The sequence below is a fragment of the Betta splendens genome, chromosome 3, assembly GCF_900634795.4.
Source record: "Betta splendens chromosome 3, fBetSpl5.4, whole genome shotgun sequence".
In the NCBI taxonomy this organism is placed as follows: Eukaryota; Metazoa; Chordata; class Actinopteri; order Anabantiformes; family Osphronemidae; genus Betta; species Betta splendens.
In genome coordinates, this window is record NC_040883.2 from 13,592,717 (window position 1) to 13,609,820 (window position 17,104).

At 48.4% G+C, this 17,104-nt stretch overlaps 1 protein-coding gene and 1 long non-coding RNA gene across 8 annotated transcripts in view; one reads left to right on the forward strand and one right to left on the reverse strand.

Annotated features, from left to right (window-relative positions):
- Positions 1 to 17,104, forward strand: part of gse1b (Gse1 coiled-coil protein b) — a 141,959-nt gene that overhangs the window by 102,444 nt on the left and 22,411 nt on the right. The window lies entirely within an intron of this gene.
- On the reverse strand, positions 4,812 to 7,031 carry LOC114852665 (uncharacterized). Of its 7 annotated transcripts, none has more exons than XR_003785421.3 (5): positions 6,331 to 7,031; positions 5,830 to 6,205; positions 5,634 to 5,731; positions 5,365 to 5,453; positions 4,812 to 5,106 (listed from the first exon to the last, which is right to left on the reverse strand). It is a non-coding gene; the product is annotated as an uncharacterized LOC114852665 (long non-coding RNA). The 7 variants fall into 7 exon arrangements; XR_003785423.3 differs by having other exon boundaries at positions 5,634 to 5,698; positions 6,331 to 7,030; XR_005897492.2 differs by having other exon boundaries at positions 4,812 to 5,033; positions 5,629 to 5,731; positions 6,331 to 7,030.

Below are 17,104 nucleotides of genomic sequence, written 5' to 3' on the forward strand. Positions count from 1 at the left end.
CGTGCACTTGGCACAAAGCCAAAAGGCACGCGTCGCGCTCGTACGTACGTACAATACGCGCACTTGAACGCGCTGGTGCATTAACACGGAGCGTCTCCGCCGCCCACGCGGCCCTCGGATGTGAATGAGATGAGTCACAGGCGCCGGGCGCATATGTTCTACTGCGACGTACGAAGCCCTCCCACGTGCCGCCTCTCGCCCCGCGTCGCCGTCGGCCTGAAAAAAGTGAATTACGGGCACTTCACACAAACGCGGAGCTCCCGCGCGTCTCCTGTTGCTCTTTAACCAGTGCGGGAGGTGGCAGGTCTCGGCAGAGTCCTTGATGTGTGCACAAGAGTGATGATGAGCTTAATGCAGTCTGTCTGTGTCCTGGACGTGACCGCCACATTAATATAGCACTAATACAGCACTCCGTCTGCTGCATGATAATCACTGCCACGCTCCCCCCTCTCTCTTAAATAGTCAATTGTTGTGAGACATGTGAGACTGAGAGGTGACGGGAAGACAGACTCCGAAATGCTTATTGGATTTAACCTGTTGAGCGCTGCCACAGCTGCACATGCACGTCGCACGGCCCATGGGTAATATTTCTATACGTGTGGACTCCCACGTCTAATAATAATAGGTCCAAATCGCCTACACTCAAAGGCATAATTTGGCCCTAACGGCCGCAGCCTTGACATGTGACGCAGCTAAACAAAGCTGCCCCACACTTCACCCGCATCTCGGGCTGGTTGGACGAACGGGGCCACACCAAAGCGGCTGGGTGCCCGTGCCAACGGGCCGGACGGGGGGGGGGGGCGGCCATACTGGAATTAGGAGGGACGTCTAAGCGTGACTGCTGTTGAAGGCCTAATAATGTATTCGGCTGCTTTGGCAGTTGTGAAAAGGTTGAAGGGAGACAGAGGGTAGAGGAAAAGAAGTTGACAGGGTGTCACGGCTGGTTAAGGGCGAGCTGGGAGAGGAGAGAAAGGCCGTGTGTGCTGGGCTAAATGCTGTGAATAACATCAGGGAGTACAGCTAAATGGAAATCAATGCAATAACCCTATTAATATGGGTTTGAACTCGCACTGGCTGCTGCTGCATCCTCCCTCTCTCCCTCTCTCTCTCTCTCTTTCCTGCACTATGTCGCTCTGCCATGCAACACGTTACATTTAGAGTCTGTGTAAACGTAAGGAACGTTCAGCGCTGGTCGGTGGAGTGGGCACACTGCCTAATTGTTCTTGTTAATTCAACTGCAAAGGCTGTGAATTTGTTCAGATTTGCATAAAATCCCTTTTATAACCCCACTTGAAATATCTAACAATTATCTTAATGTCTAACACAAAAAAAGGCTACTGCTGTTGAACTCAGACACTGGAAGTCCTCGTTTGAGGTTTCGCTTGGCTATTGAAATGAGAGCAGCTTCATCCGTCTCTTTGCTTTGTCTCTCTTTGTTGTGTCTATCTCACTAGTATCAGGAAATGTGTAAATCCGTTTAGCGCGTACCTCCTCCATCTTACAGGGTTCTTTCTGCATCTGCTGCTCACTGATGGGGACGCCTGTGTCCATCTGTACTGGTACCTGTCATTTTCCTACCTGACAAAGCAATTCCTACCTTTTGGGCTTTACTCTGGTGAACGTGGCCCTGTATCGAGAGGAGGAGGCTGTTGGGCTGGTCTCTACAGTTGAATCTAATTTAGCAGCTGAAGCAATGTCCATAAAGGTGAAACTCTTCACTTTAGAGCCACGTCTGCTCACAAGTCCCAAATGTACAGGTGAAATATAAACAGAGAAGTAGAAGCATCTACACAATTATAGGTGTATGTCCGTGTGTGTGTGTGTGTGTGTGTGTGTGTATGTGTGTGTGTGTGTGTGTGTGTGTGTGTTTGTGTGTGCAGAAGGTTAAGGTGTCTGTGCGCTGCTAACATTTACACTGACAGCTAACAATTAGCTGCTGCCAGCGGAGCTAATAGAGGAGTGTACATTGTTAATTATGTCACAGCAGAGAGGTTGAAAGGTGGAATACATTTGAATAATGAGAGGAATGATACAACAGTGGGCTTTTAAATCCCCTGGATGTTTTGTGTGGAATGAAAGGCTGTGAATGTTTGTCCACTCCAGACGCTGAGACGTACTGTACCACAATCATAAAGATAACACACGAGTGGAAGCGCACAAGCTGCCTCCCGTCCTTACACACACACACACACACACACACACACACACACACACACACACACACACACCGTACCACCAGGAAGAGGCGTGAGGGACGGCGAGTGTGTCTAAGTAGTGCGCTCGTGCCTGGTTTTCCAGATCAATGATGTGTGGCTGGGTGATCGATGTGAGGGCTTAGCGGAGTGGAGAGAGCTAATGGGCAGGTCAGTGGCTCAGACACATCCTGGCTCCCCCTGCCTATTACCACTACGTCTGTTAATAGGCCTCACCACGCTCCCCTGTTGCTCACACACACGCACAGACAAGCACAGAGTCGGAAAATAGCAAGGAGGCAACACGGTGCAGCTCAGTCCGCAGCCGCCCTCGCTTCTGCGTCTCCCTCACATCTCTCCCCTTTCCTACAGCCGCATGTGCCCCGGTTCTCCATCAGGCCTTTTTAGCCCAGCCATATGGAGCGGCGTGTGCCTGTTAATAAGGGGACAGGCAGATAAGCAGTATATTTACAGCCACGTAGAGTAAATATGAAAGAGATTACTGTGCAGCGCTCACCTAATCTTCTCAGAGTCTACTCGAGCACAGCCCATCCCATGCATTTCTAATGACTGAAGAGTGGGGAAGTGTCCTGTGATTGGGCAGGTGTGGCTATCAGCTAGAGGTCATGTGGAGGTGTTGGGAAGTGAGGCTGTGCTCGGAGATAAATGGTCAAGCGGGTACAAGACAGCTGGCTCTCTTTTACTCCAGCTGCATAAGTTCAATTTTTCCGTTCTACGTCTGCTGAATGCAAACGTGTAAACGTCCATTTTTTGCACAGCGACAGGATGATTGATGGTTTACTTTTAGTTACCTGTGATGACTTGGACAAATACATTGAAATTGACTCTTTGTTTGGTCTCCTGTGTTAAACAAAGTATAGCATATTACAAACTAAACAAATTTTCATTTTATTATTCATCACATGTATATATACTTATATAAATATTTATTTCCTTATTACAGTAGGCCTGTTAAATTGGATCATACATACACCAGCAAATTTAATCAATTGGCAGCTATTTAGGTAAGTGTTAAGATAATTTTTAGTCCACACTTAATCAGGGGAATAATTGTTGATTAAGTGATAATGAAGATACTCAATCATTGCAACGCTTTGCATTATGTCTATCTCTGTATTATGGCTGCACACAGCTGTGTGTTAACACCATTGATGAGACAGCAGGTCTAGCAGTGACCTAAACAACACTACAGCTCATCGAACAACCCTGTAATTTCTCCAAATTCCTACTCATACTTTCTTGTGTCTTTCTCGCTCAACCTAATGAATTGCTGTAGCCCCTCGTTCCATCCGTCGTGTAGCATCTGATCTGCATGTTAATTACGTTCATGCCTTAATATTTGCCTGCGAGGATTTCGGAGCACCCTCACTCCAGAGGTTCCCCCTCCAGCCGTCAGCCCTCCCTCACACTCGCATATGCTTAGACATGCAGAGATAAAACCTATTTGTTTCCAATACTTTACATTGTTTAGCAGCTGATGGGGGTAGAAACCGCTGCCTATAAGGGGCCCAAGCAGGATATGTCAGGGAAGGCAGAGCACGCGTGATCTGTGGGTTCCCACAATGTCACAGCTCTAATAATTAGAAACACTTTTGTTGCAATCTCCCACACACACACACACACACACACACACACACACACACACACACACACACACACACACACACACACACACACACACACACACACACACACACGCTCCGTTTCTCAGCCATGCAACAAGGCTGTGTCTCTTGTGGCTGATAGATTGTAATGAATGTAACAGCAGTCAGATCCTTCAAAAGCCTCTCAAAAGCTTAAGCCCCTTTATTAAATTAAGCTAACGATGCCTAAGGCCAGGTCTGCTGCTGAGAGAGAGGAGTAGAGAGTAGACAGATAGAGGGAGAGAGGGAGGGCTGGTGCTCAGGGAAGCAATGGCTGCAGAAACATGGAGGAGGAGGCAACGTTGGGATCGAGGATGTGAAATCAGTGGCGGTGAACGGTGGGTGGGGGTGTTTTGTTTCAAAGGAAGAAGGTGGAGGAGGTGAGGAAGGGACGCTGAAGGAGGACAGGAGGAGGAGAAGAGGAACACCCCTAGACTCTTGTAGTTGGACAGTCGTGCACTAGGAGGAACAGCAATTAGGCAAAGGCTCCTTGTAGAAGAGTCACCGTGAATGTGGGGTTTTGAAAGTGTGAAGCGCACAAACTGGTGCTGCTGAAAACATAAACGCTTAACAGCTTCAAGTTATTATTTTTTGACATAGCTGAAGGCGTTTAAAGGTGTTTCACGTATCACTTTGATACACTTTTTAAATCACTTTGCACAGATCTCTGCTGTCGGTGGAACGAGGAGTGTGGCTCAGTGGATACGTGTTGATCCGGTTCGCCTGCGCTGCACATATTAGGCAGCCTCTATGTATTTACTAAAGCTACTAATAGCTCCTTAATTAATTTCATTCCAGTGTTCCTCTCCTTCTAGAGATGAATGCAGCCATGACCAAATCATATTAGTGAACGTTTCTGTGATGTCAAAGGTGTGACTGACTTCAGCTATAATAGCAATGACTAATCACCAAAAATGGCAACAAAACTAATAGTTCATTAGTGATGTGTTTTGAAAAAAAAAAAAGATTAAAGATAAAAATGATTAATTGGTGAAAAAATTCTGAGTCATCTAAGACATTTTAATACTCTAATGGCTGATAATTTGAGTAATTGAACAGAAGGGGGCTCTCTCCGTATCGCGGGGGTAGCATGTGCGCCGACAGCAGGCAGATCAAAGGCTGAGGGCTCAGCGCTGCACAGTCAGGATACCTTGTCAGCCTGCTCTCTCGCTCGCTCCTGCAGGTCAAGTAGAGGTGAGGGATACACTATCACTTGGATGAAAGACAAGACAGACCGGCATTATCACGCCCTGCACAAAAAGAGGAAAAAAACAAAACAACAACAACAGTATTTTCGCTCATGCGGAAGACAAGCTGCCCAGTGTGTGTGTGTGTGTGTGTGTGCGCGCTGGGGGACGTTTTCCCTTCTCTGCTCTGTTGTTCCTTAAATCAGCCCAGAGGAGTGGGCTGCATAATTAGACTCGCATTTGATCCTATGCATCACAGCAATTAGCAGTTTACAGCACAATGCGACAAGGGTCTTGTCCTACTTCCACTCCAGCCATCACCTGCCTAATCCTCGTTTTCATCCCCGGCTCTGGGAGAACGCGTCTTACAAGTGCGCCTTTGATTTTACAGCCCGTGCACTCGCTGGTATCTAATCCACAGGAAAACCATTGATAAGTGAGACTGGGGTAGAGGTTGTCAGCAGAGGCTTTTGATGAGTGGCTGTCCCCTTGTGGACACTTGATGGAATTACTCTCACGTTCTTCTAGTAATTTACTGCATATCCAACATTATCAGAGCTTTAAATTAATTCAGATGAAGGATACGCTACTTTGCTTGCGTGGACGCCGCCTCTAGTCACGTGGTCTCTACGGTCTTCTAGCAGTCTGTGACACCCTTTCAGCACATAGTGGCACAACAAATAAAATGCTGCAGGAATAATCAATGTTAAACATTGAGAATAATGTATAAACCAGATAAGACACGTGTTTGCAGGGTGAATCCTGCAGGAGGTGTCTTATAATTACCATCCTAATAGACGGTTACTCCAAACTTTGGCTGACTGTATTCGTCTTTTTGCCGATGTGCGGTTTTTAGCTGATTATTATGAACAGGAAGTGACTCTGCATCCTGGTCAGGAATGGATGGGACATTCTTTATCCCATTTGCGGGACAATGCGGGGTCAGCTCTGTGGTCTGGAGGCGTGACGGCCGGGGGGGAGGAGGAGGGGGAGCAGGTGCTTCTGTTCCCCCGCCCCCTCCGGCTCGTCTGTCCGTCCGGCCCCTGCCTGAGTAATAGCCCCACCTCCCGGCTCCCAGCAGCCGGCCGCTTCTCTCCTCCTCTCCCCGGCGCTCGGCACGGCTCAGCTCCGTCCCTGTGGCCTCGCTAGGCGTCGGAGCTTCCTGCGTGACAACAACAAAAAAACAAAAAGTGCGGAGACTGCGTTGTCGACGGAGGGATGGACCCGCGCTTTCACGGCTAAAGGAGGGGAATTTTACTCATTTATAAACACTGGAATAGCCCTTACTTGTTTGCGGTGAGTGACTGTTTGTAAATCTGTAGTTACGCTTCCAGAGCCGGGGGTTGTTTGTCGTTAACGGCCGAGCGCGCGCGGCGAGGAGGGGGTTTGTTGAGGAAGCCGTTGCGATATCGAGGAAACGGGCGCTAGTTTTTTTTTTTCTCTTCCAATTTCGAAGGTCGGAGCCTAGCCCTTGTGTATGCGCGCGGGTGAGCGCGCGCGCGTGTTGGTTTGGATGTGTGCGCGCGCCTGTTTGTGTGTGTGTGTCAGAGACGAGAGAGTCGGTGCAACCGAAAGAGAAAAGCGCCGCTGTGGTGCGTTCAGGTGGCGATTCAAGCCTTTCGAACCACTTACTGTTTGTGCGCTGCTGCTGGTTTCAAATAAACCGTAGTTGAAAATGCATATTGGCCCGAAGGACTGAAAAGAATAGCGGGAGACCCCCACCCACTCAAATTAACTTCTTGTAACGTTGTTACCGGCGCGCTGGTGTGATGATTATGTATAAAACAGCCCAGAGCTTTTCTGCGGAAGACACTCGTTAGCCGCTGATGTGAAATTGCACAGTTCTGTGGATTTGCAGCTAATTCGCAGTCTCCAGTCACGTTGGCTCCTTTTAAAATGACTGGAGAGCAGGACGCCCGTCTTCCGCTTGGGTTTTATCCGTATAAACACCACTCTGGCTGCGAGAGGGACACATGTTGACCATTTGCTCCTCGCGGGTGAAGGGTCTGACCCGGTGCGCGCGCTCGCGTGTATGTTCGTGTTGTGTGGCGCACCCGCGTGCGCGTGGCAGGTGGACCGTGTCGAATCACTTCCCACGCGCTCCTTCACTTGTCTTGAACTACAGGCGCGTACAGCAGCTGCTTTTGCCCGCGCGCGCTCACGCGCTCACACGCACGCGCCCATCGCGCTCATCACACACCTCGGCTTAAAACACGATCCACGGCGGTGGAGCAACAGGCTGCGCTGAGCCCGGTGTGCTGCGGGTTGAGTTTATCTGCAGCCAGAAGGAGCCTTGTTGTGTGTTTTAGCTGCCGCTGATAAGATGAGCCAGAACTGCACGAGCCGGGAATTAGAGGCTCCCGGCTCCTCTAGCGAGCCCGTCCTCCCGGTGTCTCTAACAGCTCCTGACAGGTTCTGGGGAGGGGTCACGCATTACCTGGGCATCTGTCTGCCGTGCATTGTAACATAGCTGTGTGCTGTCTGTTTTGGCATAATTGTGCTGGATAATTGATTTTTTTTCCCCCACTGCAGCTGACACAGATTGCAGACCAGTTTCTCATAGTGAGCCGGCTACAGCAAAATACACTAAGGGTGCATTAAATATGAATGAGTGGCCACATTTATTTTCATCAGCTATCACTGGGAGACAGCCTGATGTGGTCATTGAAATGAGTTTCATCTTTCTTATTTTACTACCAAAACATTACACGTATAATTTTCCTTTTTATTGATATTTATTTTGACGTTGTTTCATCTCAGCATCTCATCAGCAAGCAGATTATGTGGTTTCTGATTTTTACCTTAGCAGCTGTCAAAGAGTGCTATGAATGAAAAATGTCTCCAGGAAACGGTGATATCTGATGTGGATTCAGGTGTTTCACGGTGACACAGGTGTCGCAAAATAGAACAAATTCGTTCAGAGATGTATTACGCACGGTGCATTTAGTTTGGTTCATATTCATATTTCTGGGCTTCTACGGGTTTCTGTTTTTGTTTTAGTTGAGGTCAAAGTCAGGTTTAAGTCAACACCTTTACAAGTGATGAGAGTCAGGGTCACCACTGCACTGGAACCTCTTTAAATACAGGCCACAGCCTGGGATTTGACCCGTATATATTAGACTACTTTCACTGGGTTCACTCTGATCTCTGGCTGTGTTACGTAGCTAATCATAATTTATTTATTATTGGCCCCATTATATTCTGTGGCTCGCATTAGGATTACAAATTGTGTTTTAAAAATAGGGTCCACCCACTGGTGAGATTACAAGTATCACCGTTAAGGGTGATTATTTTAAAGTCTTAGTTTGATTGCATGCTAGATAATTAACAGCTCCTCTACAATTTTAGGATTTCCCACAACAGGATTAGGCAAATCTACTGTTTTAATTACTGTTAACAGTCTTTGGGGAAAAACAAAGTGCATGTACATGAGTTGCTACATCAGATCAGTCACTGTGATTATTTGGCTGTATGATGTAATTTGGCACCACAGACAATACGTACAAAAAAAAAATACATTTCACCAATGGAAGTTACTGTATGTCCAGGAAACCATGTTGGAGTACGATGGAACATGGAAGAGGCTATGTAATGGAGTCATTTAATTCATATTACATCCCCAACCCTACAGGGATGTACCTGTAGTCCGGTGGTCTTGCTTTCTTTGTGAATCTTGTGGTAAAAGCAATGAAATGATTTATACATGGCGACAGATTAAGCAACCAGGATAATCACAACCAAAATTAATAAGAAGTGAGTGAGCTGGCTTTAGATGGATTCATCCTCCCTCGTCGCAGACTTACGTGTGAGACATTTCAGCACGAGATTACTTAAGCAAATCCTGCTCTGAGGAGGAGAATTTTCTTGCTTGTGATCTGCCATGTTGAGGTTGTCAAACCTCTATTCCGCCATGGCGGCTGCACTGGCTTGGCGTGTTTTCAGGTGGTGTTGTGCTGTTTGTCATGCTGCGGTAGCCTGCAGTGCTGCGAGTGTCTGGGGGCTAGACGGCAGCTGTGTCTAGCAGAGTGTAGGTGACAGTTTGTCTGTGGCAACAGCACCTGGCTCTGTTTAGAGAGTGATTAGGAGAGTCCCAAGCAGCTCCCCGTACTGTTTACACAAGGAGCCCGGAGTTAAAGGTGACCCACTTTGCATTTCCTTATCAACAGCCCACATTGATAGCTTTGAATAGCACAGACTGTAGAGAGGCCTTTGCATGGGTTTACATAGTTCCTTATTAGAGAGAATGGGTTGCGTCTGCCCGGGTGAGGCTTGGATTTGACTAGCATTACAACAATGTCCTGAGGTGGTATGAAAATGTGGGTGCACACACCGCTCTCTTGTATCACTGCACAGTGTGTGATAGCGGAGACAGCTTTTTAGGTGGTTTCCCTCAGCATGTCTTGACCCCCCCCCCATTCTTCCCACTGTCTGTCCTAACATTTCCTGTCCTCTCGCCCTACGTGCACGCGTTTGAGCATCCCCCCCACTGGGTGTAAAAACCGGTAGTAAAGGTAAGCTGTAAATGTGATGACCAGTAAAGACAGCTGAGCAAACAGGTCATAAAGTGCTTATCTAAAGGGAGGCCAGAAAGCTGATTGAACTTATGGGCAGTGTGAAAATTTTTAGCCGTAAAAGACAAAGTTGTGTAATTGAATTAAATCTGAAACTTTCTGCGGCTTGTGACAATTGTTCTCATGCCTTTTTGCGCGCGTGTGTGTGTGTGTGTGTGTGTGTGTGTGTGTGTGTGTGTGTGTGTGTGTGTGTGTGTGTTCAGGCCTAACCTGCTCTGTAAGCCAGGAATGTCTACAGACACGTGTTTGTGTCACTAAGGATTGCTGTTAAAACACTACTTTAGAATTTTCACCACCAGATATTGCGCGTGTGTGTGTGTTGCGTGTGTGTGTTTGTTTGTCTATGAGAAGGGGGGTTGTGTGTGCTTTCAAAGATCTTATGGGTGTGGTGCTCATTTGCTTGTCACTCAGCTTGGCAGACATACACCTACTGACACTCAACAGACGTTTATGGCTGCACAATTACGTGCAATAAAACTTGTGGCCTGAGCCAAAATAGTAGCTGTAGCTGCAGACGGGCACAGGTAATGTAATCAGGGGCTGCACCCCAATAAAAGCTGGACTCCAGATCGTCCAGTTATTGCAGTTGGCTTCCTGACACCTGTTTGTTGACAACTTGTGTCCATTTCTGGTATGTGGTTGCCTTTCAGTAACTATGTAGGGTTACAGACCTAAGCAGTAAGTACAGATATGCACCTATGAGTTAATTCCTGTGGGTGCATCGTACATATACATATCTAGGTATATAGTAATAACTATACCAGAAAAAGAAGTGGTTAAGTGCAGTAAAACTATCTGTTCACGTACACTGTATTGTTCTTTTCACGTTCTGCCTCTGTCGCATTCTGCGTTGCTCTTTCTTTTGCCAACCTTGAGCATTGAGCTTGCTCTGTTAATATAAAATGCTGGAGGAGCCGGGCTGCTCTGTCTGTGTGGCTGCGAATCCTACTCCCAAAACCGAGACACGCGGCTTTTGTAGCCAGCGTGATTTCATTTAGACAGCAACACACACACACACACACACACACACACACACTGGCCAGCACTGGTTTATACTTGTGATGGTCGAGTTGTGGAGCCGTTCATTCACACTCACTACGTTCATCGAACTAAATCTCGTTGTAGATATCATCAGTGTGTGTTTGTGTAACTGGTGTTGGCTGCTGTCGCTGTCCTACCGCTGGGGCTGATAAGCACTGGCTGAACAAACACAACTCAGGGCAGCAAAAAGAGTAGATATGTGAATACACACACTCAGAACCCACCTTCTTGACGATTGCCCTTGCGTATTACGCGTGGTGTGTTCGCGTGCCTCCTCACCTATCATATTCTGTGGGTCTGGCCTGTCTTTGTGCTTCTTGCTGTCACATCCTCACAGGACAACCCAGCGTTGTGCTTAAAGCCACTCGGCAACAAAAGCCTTTTCTTCTGGCTATCACATCATCACCTCTTCCCTCTCCAGTGTGTGTTTGCATCAGTCGCCTTCTGCTGCTTCCTCCCTCCCTGAGATATCTGCTGTATCAGCTGACTGTCATATTGTTTGTGTGTTTGGTAGCGCACCTCCTCGTGTGCGAGAGCAGGGTCAGATGCGAGCCTGAAGACGTAAAGCGGGTTCTGTGGCCAACTGCTTTAATCACCTCGTGAAGGCAGCCGCTTGCCCGTGCCAGTGGGGGCCACAGTTGCTGTGTCAAACGTGCTTCCACTGAAGATGCGGTTGCCAGGTAGCATTTGCACAACTAAGGGCTCTCTATTTTGGGCTCTGTTGTTTTCTTAAAGTGATGTGGATATCTCAGTTTCGCATCTTCCATATTGCATCCTCCGTTGTGTCATTTCTCCTCCGCTTGTGTTTCCCCTTTTGCCACCGAGACATGTGGTGTCACACAGGAAGGTTCTATTCTAAAACTGAGATGTTAGATGGCTGTTTCATCTATTGCTTCACGCAGGCCAGGGTGGCATCTTCAGGTCAATTGACCCAAAGGAATTAGGATGACTACAATATATACAATAATACCTTATAATACCTACCCCTATGTTCTAGTTGCTTGGCGTGAGGGACCGCACAGGGTGCTACGAGAGCTAATTGGGCAACCGCAACCCAACTGAGTCGAATGGAGTGAGATAAAGAATAGATGTAGAGCAGCCAGCAAAAACAGCACCCATCTCCTCAGGAGGCTTGTGGATGTTGAGGGACGATGGTAATAACTGAAATGTGTTAAACGTGTTGATATTCCCAGGCAGTGACAGCTTTATAGGAGAGAACAATACGGTTTATCTGGGTGCAGACCTGGCATGTGCTCATTCTGTTCCTGTGTGTATACTGAAGAGCATCACAGGTGCAGAAACCATGATAAGAAGCTCCTCCTTTGTCTTTGCGTCTGTGTTGAGTTCATGTAGAATCTGCAACGTCCATCCTGCGCGTCTGTTTTTTCTCCGTAGCAGGTGAGATTGATTTGAAAGAAAGAGCAACGACCCAGCGCTGATGATAATGACAACGGTGACTCACAGCTGACCCCCTGCCTCTCTCTCTCTCTCTCTCTCTCTCTCTCTCTCTCTCTCTCTTTCTCAGTCAAACAGCTGTACCAGGGCTGAGGCTGGCTCACATGAGGGGAGAGGCAGGGCTGCCCCCCCCTCAGTGAGAAGCCACAGAGGGCACAGCCACACAGACAGCAGCTTGACTCCTGGGGCACGGACCACAAAGAGACACAGACAGAAGGCTCTGTGTGTGTGTCTGTGTGTGTCTGTGTGTGTGTGTTCACACTCTCTAAGCAGCGTTGTGAAGCGTAACCAGACTGTTCTGTCATACGCCTACGCTGGTGTCTGAGTGAACACAGCCATACACTTCCCAGATGACATGCACACACACAACCCCAGCAACCCCTGCCACAGCCTCCGTGTAATTAACAGACACAGGAAATGGCGCTGCTGTGGTGGGTGAGTCGGATGCAGGGAGGAGGAGAGGAGTGAAAATCATCTCGGCTCGTGCCTACCCTCAAGACACACTGTGCTTCTTTGAAGCCGCGTGTGCGCGAGCGGAGGAGAATAAAAGAGAGGAAGGTGAAGAGAGGGAGAGAGATGCCGGCTGGGCTTTTGAAATCTCTTGTTTTTGTTGCGAGCTCCTGGCAGGTTGGGGTGGGGGCGGAGGGGAGGGGGGGGGGGTGCTGAAATCAGAGCGTAGTAAGAGTAGTAGGAGGTGAAGGATGAATAATAAGGTGTGCTTCTGCACGCACTCACGTACACAACCAGTGTCATTTAAAGCCACACAAGGTAGAAGTGTGTGTGTGTGTGTGTGTGTGTGTGTGTGTGTGTGTGTGTGTGTGTGTGTGTGTGTGTGTGTGTGTGTGTGTGTGTGTGTGTGTGTGTGTGTGTGGAGCCAGGTCAGAGGGAGATGTACTCTGTTCTCTGCTGTAGCTCCATAATGGAGGCCTGCTGTATAATGACAGCTCAGACACAGCAATACTCTCTCTCTTTTTCAGCTTCTTCATTGATCTCTCTCGCTCTCCCTCTCCCCCCTCCCCCCTTTGCCTCTCTTTACTTTTTTCCCCGCTTTATTTTCTCTCTCTCACTCATTCTCCAGTGGAATTGTCGCCTTTGATTCTGCAACTGTGCAGCCACGCTGCTGCCGCTGTTTCAGGATTCCTTCCGATATTAGGGTTTTGTCTTTGGCGTGGAGTGAACGAGGGCGCGCGCGTGTGCACAGACATGAGCGTGCGGGCGAGCGCGTACGTGCACGCACGCGTGCGCGCCTGTGCAAACACACGTGTCCATTCTGCAGGGCCTGGGGATAGATTGCTGTGACACCTCATCTCGGAAGTCAAACAAACCTGGAACTACCGGAGCTGGTTTATCCTGCTGTGCACCCGCGTTCGAGTGTGTACGTGCACGCACAGGTTTCTATCACTTCAGGTGTGACGCGGTGACACATAAATAGCACGTGTATTAGCGTTGACTCTGGCTCTCGAGGTCAGATCGCTGCTCCTGTTTAACCCACTGACGCTACCTTTGCTTTGCTGCTTAGGCACAGCTCTGTCCGGCTTATGGACCCCCGTTTATGTGTATGGTACCGTCGAGTGCTATTTATAGACATCGCTTAGTGTTGATTTTTGTCAGCCACAGAGTTACGCTTCCTGCTGTCATGCTAGATGCATTTTTAAGCTCATTTAGGGCTGGAGCGCATGATAATGTGGCTGTGGTAGGGGCGGTTATGCCCATATTGCATCCTGTTTTGCTAGACTGGTTTCATCCAGTGCTGCTCCTCTGGTATTTGAGGCAACTTCATTTTTCATTCATCTGTCTTGATCTTCCTCCTCTCTAAATGCCTTGACGACAGTTCTTTTGTACATTTCACCCCCTAGATGTACTCATCAAGCTGACTCATAACCCACCCCCCTCCTCCCTTAGGGGTCAGGGCCTTCCCACTTGAATCATTACAACATAATGTAGTAGCTGCACAAACCTGTGTCCTATGCTTTCACTCTGGCTCCGTTTTCAACATTATGATCTGAGATCGTGATCTGAGTAATGAGGGGGTTTCCAATTAACCTACAACAAGATGGTAAAAGGTGTGGTGGATTTTGATGGTGTTTTGCTGGTTCCACACAAATAACCTAAAGAGCCTGTAACTCTCCATAATCAGTGTTTGAAAGCTTAAAACTATCTTATAGAACAGTGAATAGCGCTGTTTTGACCCTATTACTCTCTCTAACAAAGTGGACTATAGCTACTGTGGCTCATTGCCACTTATTGCTCACTGCTGGTGAAAACAACTTGACGTGAGCCAGCAGCAAATGTGTATTTAGTATGAGCAAATACAGCTCTGATAGTACAGCAAAGAAGACATCATCAGAAAACAGCGAGGGTGCTATTTGTTAGTGGAAAGTAGGAGCAGGAATGTAGGAGTGGAACAAAACACCAAACCGCAGCGGCTGTTATGTCGGAGCTACACAAGTATTCAGAGATGAAAACCGTAAGACGAGCAGAACCGGGGCTTCAGTCGCCGGCCTGACCACACATGTTGAGCTGCCAGTTTGCCGCTGTAACATTCTTATTTGCTAATTTAGGGGCAGACACCGCAGGGATAAACGGCTGGTTGTCGGCAGCGCCGCTCCACAGTGGGAGGCTGCATGGGACTCGGCCAAGCCAGGTCGGTGGCCGGATCAGATGGATGGGCCAGCGGCACCGCGCGGCTAGTTTTAACGAGCTGATAGGCAAATCCCTTCCTGGTTAAAGATTAACCACTCACTAGAGCTGCCACTGCATTATCTCCCTACTGGCCGGGGCACACAGGAGCCAAGAGGATTTACTTTATATGCATGCGTGTGTGAGGGAATAATCTGCATTCCTACCAGCAAGAGGGAGGAACTGTGTGTGTGTGTTTGACTATGGGAGTTAGTGATCGGCTTTATTCCCAGCGGGGTGTTAAAACGGTGTGTTTACTGTCTGCCATTTAACAGTCAGTCTAGTGTGTGTGTGTGTGTGTGTGTGTGTGTGTGTGTGTGTGTGTGTGTGTGTGTGTGTGTGTGTGTGTGTGTGTGTGTGTGTGTGCGCATGGGCGGGATTATGTTTGCGTGTGGTTTGCTGTAATCTACATTCCTTTTTCTGTCAGGTCTTTGTTTTGTTGTCCCTTGGGGCGTAACAGCATTTAAAGGGTTAATTGCATAAGGAAGCTTGGTGTGTAACAGACTCCCTTTAACCCTTGGGTTGTCTGCGAAAGTGCTAAACTTTTGCTGCGGTGCCAAAAACGACGTAATGAATTAATATCTCCTAAGACCTCGTGAAATAGCATTGTTGCTCATGGAGTCATCCTTTGTCTCCTGCATAATCCACGGCAGTATCGTTTGAGATCTGTGTTTTCTTTTGTGTATCACTGGATTAAAGGACCGTGGCATATGCTGTTTCATTAACAGAACACTTCCTTTGATTAGCAGGGGGACTGTGCCATCTGCTGGATGCTTGAGGAATGTGGGGCCGGAGCACGCTGGGTGCGAGGTGAGGTGGAGGCAGGCCCCACTTCTCTTGAAGTTTAGAGAACGCGGTGACTCAACTCGGGCTGCTTTGATCGCATCGTTAGGTGCTCTACAAAGATCGCTTGCGGCTTCGGAGGAAATGGTGTGAAGAGAGGAGTTAAAGGTCTCCGCACACCCACATGAGTTGTTTTAAAAGCCAATATTTGCCGAAATGGACATATGTCATTCTTGATTTTTCATGTAGGAGGCTTAAGCATAAGGTCTGAGTTTGAGTGGCTGCGCAGTTGGCAGGAAGTGAAAAAGCAGAGACGGGGGATGACTTGCACCTAAGTCACACTCAAACCAGGGAAGTTGATGAGATCACAGAAAAGATGCCTCATGTGTTTGCACTTTTCTTCCAGCAGCAGAGACCGAACGACTATCATGTTGGGGTCAGTCATATTACCAACGTGATGCCGTTTGATGCTGTGGTTGTCTCACGCAAACCAGAGCAGACAGTGAAGATGTAATGGACTCCGAGCCTGTCATTATGATGCTGAGCAGGAAGGAGAGAAGAAGAACGGCAGCGCTGTGTTTTCTCAGAGCGGGTCAGAGCGTGTCCTGAGGAACGGGAACGGAGCGGCCACCAGTAACGCAGCTTCACCCCAGAGATAATCTGTCTCCCTTGCTGTTCTGTGAAAACGGCGGAAGGAGGAAGTGACTAAAGACACAAGTCATTCACACCCCTGCAATGACAGCAGGCCAGACAGAGGAAGTCAAACCCACGCTTTGACCCTTTTCCCAAGTCCTCCACCCCTACCACTATTACGCATCAGTTTCCTCCACCCTGATAAGACCTGCTTGTCACTTGCGCATGCGTTTGTGCATGTGTGTAGCATGTGTCCCAACGTGTGTGTACCGCAGGGTTTGATTGCACGCCCATATCTCTGCTATGACTTCCTGGTTTGTGTGAAATAGCGGTGGCTGGTTTAGAGGCAGTAGGTTTCCCTCGCCTTTGTTTGGGATTCGCCTCTGCTTTCCTCTAATTGTTGTGATATAGCAGGTTACTGTGAAATGAGGAAGATATTCGAACACAAGGGGTTTGTTCTCCTTCGCTCCGGAGTTTGACACAAGCCGGGACATGTTCTCGTTCTTTCTCTTTCGTGCACTTTCCGTTTCTTTCACCAAGAAGGGAAGGGCACTTCAGATATCCATCCACGTACGTGCACGCACACAATACAGACACGCTGCCTGTCGCTCCTCAGCATTGGGGTCAGATGTGCTGACCAGCTGAGCGCCCTCCCCTCCCCTCCTCCTCGGCTCCTCTCCTCTTTCCTCTTCTCCTCTCCCCCTCCTTCAGCTCGCCTTGGCAGGGCATGCATGCCTGTGTCTGTTATCTGCAAATGGCTGAGGAATTATAGGTTGAAGGGGAGGAGGAGGAGGAGGAGGAAAGGGGTGTGTGTGAGGGGGGATGAGGTCATGTGACATCGCAGCAGCTGCTAGGCTAAGAATTTCTGTTTTCTCACTTAGAGAGAGCGAGCGAGAGAG